The 12,099-nt window shown below is 45.7% G+C and overlaps 1 protein-coding gene across 5 annotated transcripts in view; it reads right to left on the bottom strand.

Annotated features, from left to right (window-relative positions):
* LOC145391500 (CUGBP Elav-like family member 4) overlaps window positions 1-12,099 on the bottom strand; it is an 884,867-nt gene that overhangs the window by 657,743 nt on the left and 215,025 nt on the right. For 2 of the 5 annotated variants that reach the window (XM_080266123.1, XM_080266126.1), the window contains exon 1: window positions 5,742-5,990. The exons of the other annotated variants lie outside the window; for them this stretch is intronic. The gene's annotated coding sequence lies outside the window, so the exon portion shown is untranslated. Of the gene's footprint in view, window positions 1-5,741; window positions 5,991-12,099 lie in introns of those variants that run through there. 5 annotated transcript variants of the gene reach the window in all.

The raw sequence follows: 12,099 nt of genomic DNA, 5'->3' as shown, positions 1-12,099 counted from the left end.
AAAAAAATGGGTAACTAGAGGGAGGGAAGAGATGGAGAACAGGGAGGGAAGAAAATGAGGAAGAAATGGGAAAGATAAAGAAACAGAAATATATTTGTGGCGAGATCTTCATCGTCCTATTCACCTGAAGGTTCCATTTCCCTCCTGCTGGCCTGCCCTGACTCAGAGTGAAAAGGAGGGAAGGAAGGAGGGGGAAGGGAGATGAGGACGAAAGGGAGAGGAGTGGGAGAGGAGTGGGAGAGGAGAGGAGAGGAGAGGAGAGGAGAGGAGAGGAGAGAGAGAGAGAGAGAGAGAGAGAGAGAGAGAGAGAGTAATAAATCACAGAGGCGACAACTCAAGTCAGAGTCTCTCTCTCTCTCTCTCTCTCCGTTCCTTCTTGCTCTCTTTCTCTTTTCCATCCTTCTCTTCTGTCCCTCATATCTTTGTTCTTTCCACCAACTCAGTATCTCTCTCTCTCTCTCTCTCTCACTCCCTATCTCTCCATCTGTCCTTACATGTCACCACAACTTCATCAGTCACCATCCTCTTTTATTACTCTCCCCTCGCTCTCTCTCCCCCTCTCCCTCACTCCAGTTCTCTCCCTTTTTCATTTCATTCCAATCACTCCCACTTCTCCCCTTCTCTCTCTCTCTCTCTCTCTCTCTTCCCCTCTCTGTCTGTCTGTCTGTCTCTCAAAACACACACACACACACACACAAAACACACACTCCTTTATTTCCTCTCTTTGCACCTCTCTCCTTTCTTCATTGAATCTTCCCCCTCTTTCCTTCTTTTCCATGTTTCCTCTCTGTCTGTCTGTCTCTCTCTCTGTCTCTCTCTCTCTCTCGCTACTACAAGGGAGTGCAAGCCTTTCACAACACTCCCTGGGGCCGGCAGTACCAAAATGTGGCTTATTTTTACAGAGGCAGCTGGGAGGGGACGCAGAGGATGAGGGGGAGGCGAGGGATGAGGGGGAGGCGAGGGATGAGGGGGAGGCGAGGGATGAGGGGGAGGCGGGGGATGAGGGGGAGGCGAGGGATGAGGGGGAGGCAAGGGATGAGGAGAGGAGGTACTGGAAGGAATAAGGAATATGGAAAATGTATTGAAATGTGATGAGAACAGTGAAAGTCGTAGGAGTAAGGGTGTTAGGAAATGAGATGCAAAAGAGAGGGAGAGAGGAGAAGGAAGAGATGGGAGCGAGGAGGAGGAGCACACTGAAAAAGAAAATGAAAAATTGCCAACTGTAGCTATGATGATGATAAAATGGGGAATATATGAGGAGACAAGCAGGAAATGTGAAGTTAAAAGGAGGGGGCGAGGAGGAAGGACTGAGGAAAGAATGAGGTGCTGGGGAGAATATACAGATGAAAATGTCTATGTACCAAAATGTGGTTTGAAGAAAAGGGAAAGGAGGAGGGGAAAAAATGGAAAAGAAACTGTTAAGCAGAGGAGAGGGGAGGAAAGGTTGGCAGGCGACGTGAAGAACATGGAATGAAAACTGAGAAGTACTGAAATCTGAAGAGGAATGTAGAAGTAAGGTGAGAAAATGATGAGAAAGAGGGAGTCGATAGGATATGGGGATTAGTAAAGATATGGAGGGTTATGAAAGGAAAAGAAATGGAAAGAGGAGAGCAAGAGAGTGGAAACGGTAGGTGGAGAACAGTGAAAGCAGAGGTGGAACAACGGGAAAACACTTTAAAAACAGTAGAGAGGACATGAAAAAAGTGTGTCTACGAACAGAGAGAGAGAGAGAGAGAGAGAGAGGTAATACATACTGTACAAACTCTCCCCCCCCACAAAAAAAAAAAAAAAAATCACCAATACAACCAGAACCAACACATCAGCAAAGAAGGGTAAAGCCAAACAGCAATAGAAAATCTGAATAAACCGATGCGTAGAGAAGACGATGCAGGGGTAACTCTGGCAAAACACATCGAGTCCCTCCGGCTCTCATCTTTAGGTAAACACACAGACCCACTCCCCGCCTCTTTAAACCTGAACCAACACCTTACTCTGACGACCTGCACCCATACTTATAAAAAATTCTTCTAAGCTTAGTTATATTTACGATTGCATGTATATATTTTTGCCATCCATCATACTCTTACCAGACACTTGACAAGGAAATGAGTGAATGCTGAAGTGAAAAATTCGAAGAAATGTCATAATATTTAAACTGATATGGAGACTTATGTATAGGTCTTATGTACAGGATTGTGTGTACATATTCTTGTCTTCCATCATACACCTACCACACACTTGGCAATGAAATAGTGTGAACAGTGAAGTGAAAAACTACGAAAAGAAATTTCACACATTTCCTCGCAGAGTTTGAAGTGAAAATATAGGAAAAAGAAATAGTTATGACGTTTATTTACTTGAGTTTGTCTGTGGAAAAAAAGTGCTTATGATCATTTAAGAATAAGCCCTTGAGGGACGACGGGGTTTGAGGGGGGAGGGGAAGAGGCATCAATGTACTGGGCTCGAGGGTTAGCTATGTCAACACTACACGCCGCCACAAAGTACACACGGCAAATCAAACGAGTCACCATCACGCACTCGAGGCCCACACGCTAGCACTGCCTGAACAAGAAGCACTCTATACAATACACTTCATCAATAAAACGAGTCCCAGTCACGTACGGACGACAAGCTGGCACGCTAGCTTCCTCTGAATGTAACACGATCCATAAAACCAACACACTTAACGAAACGAGTCACAGTCACGTACGCGCCCAAACAACTCCTTTAATACCACAAATTACGCAATATATAAAAAGGATGATATTACAAGTAGCTTTGAAGATTACGTAACATCTCTCCATTAGCGATTTACTCCGCACATTACATCTTAATCAATATCCTACACGACTGAGGCAAACTACACCGATACTAAAAACACACAACGTAAAATAGATCATGAAGGTTACGCATAATAAATCGCAAAGGAAAAGGCAATACGAAGCCTCTTATTCCACCTAGAGCTGTGCATATTAAATCACTATAGTCGGCTTGCATCTATATTTTCTTCAAGCCACTTCCAGACGATTTCGTTCAACTTAGGAAGGTCCTCTGGTGGTGAAGAGGTTACTGAAGGCCATACTTAACCCCTCCTGTTAGAAACGTCTGTGCAAAGCGGAAAAATAGAAAATCAATTAAAAAGTCCCCGCGCTGGAAGGTTACGGATTCTATGGAACTGGAGAGCACTCATCGATTTTATATATATTAAAAGAGAAAAATAAAAAAACTAATTCCATTTCGTTCATTTATTTTAGACTTCGATAAAATGCATACAACTGGATCGACAGATACATGCAAGAAAATAATATAAAGATACAGACAGACAGAGAGACAGACACAGATTTGAGACAGAGACAAGAATAGACAGACAGATAGAGAGACAGATCAAGAGAATTAGTGTGCATTAGAGAGCTGTCACACGCAAAAATCCATATCGAAATATTCCATTAGAGAAATCTATGGATGATATTTTGTGTGAAAGGCAATAGAAATAGGGATAAATGGAAGATGACATTTGGCCAGAGTCGAATTAAGTTATCAGTTACCGAAAGGCACGTGAAAAATAAAGACAGACAGACTTCCGAAATTTAGGTGAAACTTTGGCCAGCAAATTAAACAATAATGAAACAATGAGGAAAACTTGGCTTCACTGATACAGAGAGAGAGAGAGAGAGAGAGAGAGAGAGAGAGAGAGAGAGAGAGAGAGAGAGAGAGAGAGAGAGAGGTATAAATGCAGAAGCACGGCCACGTCCAAGTGAAACAGGAAGAAGCAGTGAAACAAGAGGTGGACACGTGAGCCACAGATAATTAAAGACAGGTGAAAAGAGGGTGCTGATCGAAGGGAGGGCAGGGAGAGACCGAGATGTGGGGAAACTCATGAAACGAAAGTGAAACAGACGCCAAGGAAATCGATAAACGCGAATCTTTTAAAGGTGAAGCATCAGGATAAAGTAGAAGGGTGGAAGCATCTATATGGAAATGCATGTGAAATGGTGAAGCCAAGAAAATCGATAACTGTGAAGCTTTTAAAGGTGAAACATCAGGAGGGAGTAGAATGAAACGGTTGTGGGAAGATATGAGAAAAGGCGAAACGGATAAGCCAAGGATATAATACGTGAAGCTGATAAACGTGAAACATGCTTCATATTAAAGCGCAATAACGATAATATGAGAAAGGACGTGTAAAGCGGCGAAACTAAACAGACTTCCACTGCATACGAAACAAGCTTCAACAGGGAACTCACAAACATGTTAAAGCTGCATGAATAATACGATGGGAAAAGTGTGGACTGAAGGTGAACGGACTGATAAAATTAAATTGAAATGTAAACACAAACAATATTAAAGTGAAACAGCCAACAAGTGAAAAGCAAAAGGAAGATGAAACATGTAATTAAAAGGCGAAACAGGTAAGTAAGCGAAACAGCAGGCATCAGGTAAAACAGGGAATCAACAGGTGGAAGACGGAGGAGCGTGAAACGAATATAAACCCGAGATGAAACACAGGCAGTTCTAAGGCGAAAAGAAGTCAACATTTGAAATAAAACTAGTTCAGCCATGTTGAGGCATTACTGAAACCCAAGCGAAACAGGGAACCTCATGTAAAACGCAAGATTTACTGATAAAAAAGTAATTAACGCCAAGGGAAGATTACAAAAACCACAAGTAAAATACCGTAATTTAGATGTAGGTGAAACAAGAAGCTTCCAACAGATAATACAGGTGAATTAAAGGTAATTAATTGAAGATGTAAATGAAACCCAGGAATGGACAGGTGAAAGCTCGTAACCAAGAAGTGAAACAAAGGTAATTAACCAGTGAAACGCATATAATCCAAGTAATGTTAAGATCCAGGCAAGTGAAACACAGGTAACTAACAGATGAAAAGCATGAGACAAACAGGTGAAAAACAAGTAGGTCAGTCAACAGGTGAAACACAGGAACACGCGAAACACAACTTGGCAACACGTGAGTTAGTCAACAGGTGAAACACAGGTAGGCATCAGATGAAACGCAAGTAGTGAACACATGAAACACAACTTGGCAAAAGGCAAAACAAATGAAACACAGCTGAAACTAAAAACCCACAAGATAGCCAACAGGTGACTCAAGATAAAGCCAACTGTGAAACACAGGTAGTCGACAGGTGAAGGACAGGTAAACGACAGGTGAAACACAGGTAGGCAACAGGTGTCCAACAGGTGAAACAAAAGAAAACCGAGAAGACACTAGCAAATCAAAGTCTGGGGTATCCAACAGGTGTAAGAGAGGTGTGTGTGTTGAGATGAGAGTTCAAACATATGGCAAAGAGGGTGAGAGAGTGCAAGAGACGCAAGCTCCCCTCCCACCTGATGGCCGCCCCAATCAATATCAGTAACGAGCCACGACTCTCTCTCCACCGTCCCAACATCAATATTTCACTCTCCTATTAATCGCCTCTCCTGCATTGAATCCCAAGGGGTGCAAAGGGAGGGGCGCTGGAGGATATCTGGGAAATGCATCCCTCCCCCTGAAAATCCCCCTTACCCTTAAGCTTGGGTGTGGATGCAGGGAAAACATGTGGATGAGGCGAGTTTAATTTCGGCCATAAAAAAGTTTCCGCGCACATCACAGTCGGCCATTTAATTCTGGCTCCCGGAACGGCAATTTACCGGCGCTGCTTCCGGGACGTTTTCACCTGTGGTTAAGCACTGATTTAGGTGGAAAAAAGGGGGTTAAAACAGAGGAAAATTATGACTCACCAACAGCCTCCGGTCCCAGCTTCCACCGCCTCCATCTTTGCTCGGTCGCGGTCCACCCTAGTCACCAGCCTCCACCACTAAGCACACTAACCACACAACACACGCCGGCACTCAAACCACACCTCCGGCTAGATCAACAAACAAACCCCTTCTACAGCGTTCTGCGACAACATAAAAAAAAGTAAAGTAATTGATCAAGCCTTGCGATGGGAAACGGGAAAGATTGAAGCACGGGAGCCAATCAACGGCCGCGTTAGGAGTCTGCACGCTCACTGACGGATGCCAATTGGTGGAGCGGCCAGGGAGGAGAGAGCTGCGTGCTGATTGGCCGAGCAAGTTCCACGTAAGCAACAGGTGAGCAAAGATGGCGGACGCGGCGCAAACTTGCCAGATGTGTTTCACGAGTTGGGGCCAGGCCATGTTTTTCATCGGCTAAGCGCTTCCTGGCCGTGTATGACGGGAGGGATACCCATATTCACGCCTATTCATGTTTTATTCATGGTGTGGAGGAGTTGCTGGGGAGAGTGCGCGCGAGGTGAAGGGGGGACGGGGGATGTAGAGAGAATCGGCGCGCGTCCCTCACGTCTTGATCAATATACGATAAGATGATATGTCCCGCCAGCCTCCCTCCACCACCCTATAATAAACAGGGACGCTACCTACCTCACCTGCCTCCCTAACCCAACATAACTCACCCATACCTCTCCCCTCCTCTTCTTGTCCCTCACCTGGATACCTCTTGCCCCGCCTGTTTCTCCCTCCTCTTCTCCCTCCCGTGTTCTCACCTGGCCTCACCTGGTCGCCCCTTCCACAACTCATACCTATCTTCACCTGTTTCCCTCTCTCATTCTTCATACTTGCTCTTAACTGGTCCACACATTACCCTTCACCTATTTTCACCTGCCCTTATCTCATCCCACATACATGCCCTTACCTGGTCGCATCCTTCCTTCCCCACACCTGTTCGCACCTGTCCTCACCTTGTCACCTATCCCCCTACTCCATTCTCATCTATCCTTACCTATCTACCCCCTTATTTTATCTTCACTCACCCTTGTCGAGTTTCTCCTCCTCGTCATTCACCTTCTCTTACCTGTCTCGCCTAATTTCCAACACCAGTTCTCACCTGCCCTTAACAGCCCCGAAACCTCCCTTCCCGTCCACCTGTCCTTGCCCCTCCATCTCCATCTCTGTCCCCCTTCGGTTCTCATATGTTCTTGCCTAATCCCTCCCGTGCCCTACAAATGTTCTCCCCTGTCCTCACCTGCCCCTTCATTCCCTTCCCTCCTGCCTGACCTTACCCTTCACCTTTGACCCTCATGTGCCCTTATCTGGTGCTTCCTTTGCCCTCACTTCTTTTCACTTGCCCCTACGCAGTTCCTCCTTGTCCTCTACCTGATTCTTTGTCATTGCTTGTCTGTCACTCCTGCTCTCATTAGTTCTTGTCTCACCTCCAATTGGCTCCACCTGTCACCCCTTTATATTGGCCCCCACCACTCAGCTATCCTCACCTTTCATCATTTAACCTGAATCCTCTTCCTGCTTTCAGTTCTCATCATTTCACATGGGTCCTCACTTGGCCTCATTTCTCACAATTTTACTTGAGTCCTCACCTGTCGTCCTGGCTTCACACCTGCTCATAATCAACAATAATTTCACCTGTATCCATACCTTTCACCTGTCCTCATTATTCAAGCCATCACTTCATTTGGGCATATAAATGCCCACACCTTCCATCACTGCACCAGTTTTCATCACATCATATTTCACTTTTCATCATTCCATCTGGGTTCTAGTGTGTCTTAACTTCCCATACTCTCACCTGGCTTCTCACCTGCCTTTCCCAATTACTGCCTAAAGTGTAGTCTTTCATCGTCTCACTTAGGTCATCATCTGCCCTCATTTCATTTCACTTTCTCACCTGCCCTTATCAGTTAATACCTGAAGTAAAATGAATCCTTTAACTATGCTCATCTATCCTCAACTCATACTCCCACCTGCCTTTACACCTGTCCTGTCCAATTATCACCTGATGTAAAAACCTTCCATCATCTCACTCACGTCCTCATCTATCTATTCTCTATCTATCCTTCTCATACTTCAACCTGCTATTTCAGCTGTCCTCTCCAATTACGACCCTATGTAAAGCCTTTCATCACCTTTTCTCCTGTACACACCTTCGATCACTTCACCTGACATTACCACGCCTTCACCACCCTCCGTTTTTCTCCTCCTCATATATTTTCGGTGCTTTCTTCTTTTCACACACAGACTATCAAACCTTCCCCTCCTCCTCCCGGGTCCTCTCCTCCCCATATTATTTCCCTAGCTGCCTCCCTTTCCACGTCCTTCCCTTCCCCTTCCATCTTCTTCAGTTACCATCCATCCTCCTCAATTATATCCCCAGCAGGCTCCCTTCCCCTTCCATCTTCCTCATCTGCCACCCCTCCTCCACAGCCTTTTCCCCAGTTGCCTCCCCTCACCTGTCACCCTCATGTTACCTCTCACCTTTCACCTGCCAACGCCCTGGGCCTTATACCTGCCCCTTCCTCCTTCACTTCCATCTCTCTCTCTCTCTCACTTCTACTGCGTCTCTCCCTGTCTCTCATCGCCTTGCTCTTCCATGTTTCTCTCCGCCTCCTGTTTCACACACACCTTTAATAAACGCATCATATCTCACTCACCTCTGACTAATCGCCTTCTCTCATTCATCTCTGACTTGCTTCTCTCATTTCCTCACCCTCACCACCATCTTTTACCATCCATCACCACTCATTTCACTTCCTACTTTCATCATCTCTCATCATAACTCACTTTAACTCACCATTTGCTGCCAGTCTTCACCTTTCCTCACCTGTTCTCATCACCTTTCATCTACTTCACCACCCTTCACCACCCATCCACTTACTCTCACTCTTCGTTAACATTCCTCACCTGACAAAACCTGCCCTTATCACCGCCCTAACAATCCTTCGTCACCTCAAACCACCACTAACAACAACCTTACCACCTCCCACCACACCTCACCACTATACCTCACCACCTATTTCACCACACCTTACTACTACCAACACCTCAACAGTCTCATCATCATCATCTCTCATCACACCTCCCACTGAACCTCTCACCATCACACCTCTCACCGCCACACTTCACCATTACATTTCTCATCCTCTCACTTCACCACCACACTTCACCACCACACCTCACCTGGCCCCAAGACCCCCTGAATAAGAAATGAGGGGCGTGAACAATTATTGAGGCTGTATGGCTGACAATTACAAACTCATCGATATATTGACTGTTGACGTAAGGCTCTTCTGCCGCTACCCTCCCTCCCCCCCAACCTAACCTTGGACTCCCCTGCCTCCGTTCCTCCCCTCACAGTTCCTCTCCCTCCTTCCCTTCGCAGTTCCTCTCGCCCCCCCCCCTCAACCTAACCTTGGACTCCCCTACCTCCCTGCCTCCCCTCACAGTTCCTCTCCCTCCTTCCTTTCGCAGTTCCTCTCGTTCCCCTCCCTTCCTTCCCCCAACTTTACCTAGGACTCTTCTCCTTCCAACCATCCTTCTCTCCCTCCCTTCATCCACACATCCTCTCCCTCCCTCCCTCTCACCTTACCTTTTACTACTCTTCCTCCCTTCCCTTCTCTTCCTTTCTCTCCCTAGTCAATTCCCTCCCCTTCCACTTTTTTATCCTTTTCTCAAACACGCTGATTAAATGTTTAGCAGTAACTTTTTGTTTTTACTTTTTCCCCAATAGATACCCTTGTCATGAGCCAACAGGTGTGTTGTATTTTCCATGTATTCTTATGTACTCTACTCTCCCCTGACTCCCTTGGCCAGTCTGTCCCTCCTCCTTTCCTTCCTTCCTTCTTCCCGGTTCTTCACTCTCCCTCCTCACCTCTTCCTCCTCTCTACTCTCGATCCCCATTCTATTCCTCTCCTTCCCCCACCCCCATGCCTTCTTTCTCTCCTTTCCTCTCCACGGCCTCCCTTCCCTCAGGCCCCTCTCCCTCCCTTCTTTCCTCAGTTTTCTCTCCATCCTGGAAAGCTAAGAGAGGATGGGAAGGGAGGAAGGCATAGAGAGAGAGCGGTACCACAGGGAGGAAAGGAGGGGAGAATGGAGAGAGATAGCCTATGCCTTGAGGAGGAAAGGTATACATCTTTTCTGGTACATCTCTCTCCATGTTTTCCCTTCCCTACCTTCCTCCTTAAGGATGATCTTCCTTTTCTCCCTTCTCTAAAAGGAGCAGAAGGAAGTACAAGGGAAAGCAAACAGCAAGAGAAATACTGGATCTGTCGGGGCTGCTTGTGATTGACGGATGTACAAGAATATTGCCTACGTGTCAAGTGGGGTTGGTGGAGGATTAGTGCCCCTCCCTGTAAAACAATTAACTCTAAGCCCTTGGCCACCCCGTTTGGGATACATGGCGTCTGGCAATGAATGAATGAATGAAAAAAAAACAAGAATATTAAAGCATGAAGACTTCCATACCCCTCAATTTTGGCAGCTGAAGCCGACAAGGAAAAGTGAGAAGTACTTTCATGAAGGAAAAACGGTCATGGGAGTTACATGAAGGAAAAACGGTCATGGGAATAGAGAGAGAGAGAGAGAGAGAGAGAGAGAGAGAGAGAGAGAGAGAGAGAGAGAGAGAGAGAGAGAGAGAGAGAGAGAGAGAGAGAGAGAGAGAGAGAGCAGCCGAGGCTCAGTGGGTTAGAGCGCTCCGCTCTGACCGAAGGGTCGGAGGATCGAATCCATCCAAGGGTCACTGGTAGACATCAAGAAGGGCACCCGGTCATAAAATGCTACACGCTCCAATCCAAAGTCCTCTACCCAGGGGCAACGCCTTAGCCCTTCGGGGATACCCGGCGTAAATATATATATATATATATATATATATATATATATATATATATATATATATATATATATATATATATATATATATATATATACTGTCTTAACTTGCACAAGTGAGGCAACAGTACCTTATATACCGATGCTGAGTTGTTGCTGTAGTCTAAAAATCTGGAGACTAAAAGCAGTTTTCATATGTTTTTATTATTCAGTCGAGGGCGTTTTAATTGCGGATCAGAAGTTCAATACTTATCTAGAAGATTTTCAAACATTAAATCTGCAATACAGTTAAATAGGGAAGTTTACTCCACATGTTTACAAACCTACTGTGATGAATCATTTTGCTTCGTTTGACTGTAAACATTAATAATTTTACAGCCATGGCCTCCGCCTTAATTCTACCAGTTTACCGAAGTATGGATCGACCACTATTAAAGCATGACCTTTAAAAATCTGATATACCTGTATCAGATCCCATCGAGGCCTATGTTTTGATAAGGTAAACAGAGTTAGGTTTTCTAATTATTCCTTGTAGCTTATGATTTATTTCTCATTCCTGAAATCCTGGTGTAATTTTTGTCACCCTTCGCTGCAATACCTCCAGTTCCGACATAAATGTTGGCAATATGGTGATCAGAAGTGAACACAGAACTCCAAGCGTGTCAGGTGTGGACAAAATACGGTACTGTAGGAGGTGAGGATGGCACTTTCCGATTTAAGTTCTATTTATTTCCTTGCTACCATCTCCCTACGGCTCCTCTTACATCACATGCCTCTCTTCTACCCACGCTCACCCAAATCTTATCTCCGTGTCTTCTTTCCCTTCCCTTTCTCCTTACGACTGATCTTCCAAGCCTGCCGCCCTCCCCTCGCTCCCTCTTACACTTCTCCCGCAAAGCCTCCTTCCATGGCAATGCACCTCAAGGTTTCTGTTCCTTCATACATTCTTCCATACCTGCCTTTCTTTTCACCGTCCCTCTGTGCCACAGTCTTCCCTTCTTTTTGTTCCACTCATGCTTACTTCTCCCCCCCCCCTCTCTCTCTCTCTCTCTCACACACACACACACACACACACACACACACACACAAAAGAATAAACGAATTTGCATCTCCCTCCCCCAGAACAATTTTCTCCAGTCTGCCCTAATTTTGTGCAGCTTCTGAGATGCAACATACGCAGACACATGGGCCTCTGCACCACATAGGGCAGAAATTTGTTGCAGTTTGTGCGATATACCTGTCTGTCCTAACCATGCTTCTCTAATTTCTACCTATCGTGATCTGTCTCTTGTCGCTGTCTGTCTTTCGTTTGTCCTCCTTTTTCTCTTGCAGTTCACTTTTTTTATTCCTCCTCATCCTTCATCGCAATTTCTCTCTCTCTCTCTCTCTCTCTCTCTCTCTCTCACATCCCCATCTGCCCATGCATCATCTTTCCAAACTGTTCGCCATTTCCCTTAGGGGGAGCGGGTGTGGGAGTGGGTGTGGGAGTCGGAGTGTGTA

The sequence above is a fragment of the Coenobita brevimanus genome, chromosome 18 (genome assembly GCF_032717465.1).
Source record: "Coenobita brevimanus isolate Jiangsu-jjx chromosome 18, ASM3271746v2, whole genome shotgun sequence".
In the NCBI taxonomy this organism is placed as follows: Eukaryota; Metazoa; Arthropoda; class Malacostraca; order Decapoda; family Coenobitidae; genus Coenobita; species Coenobita brevimanus.
Note: the sequence above shows the minus strand (reverse complement) of the source record. Positions and strands in the feature narration are given on the sequence as shown.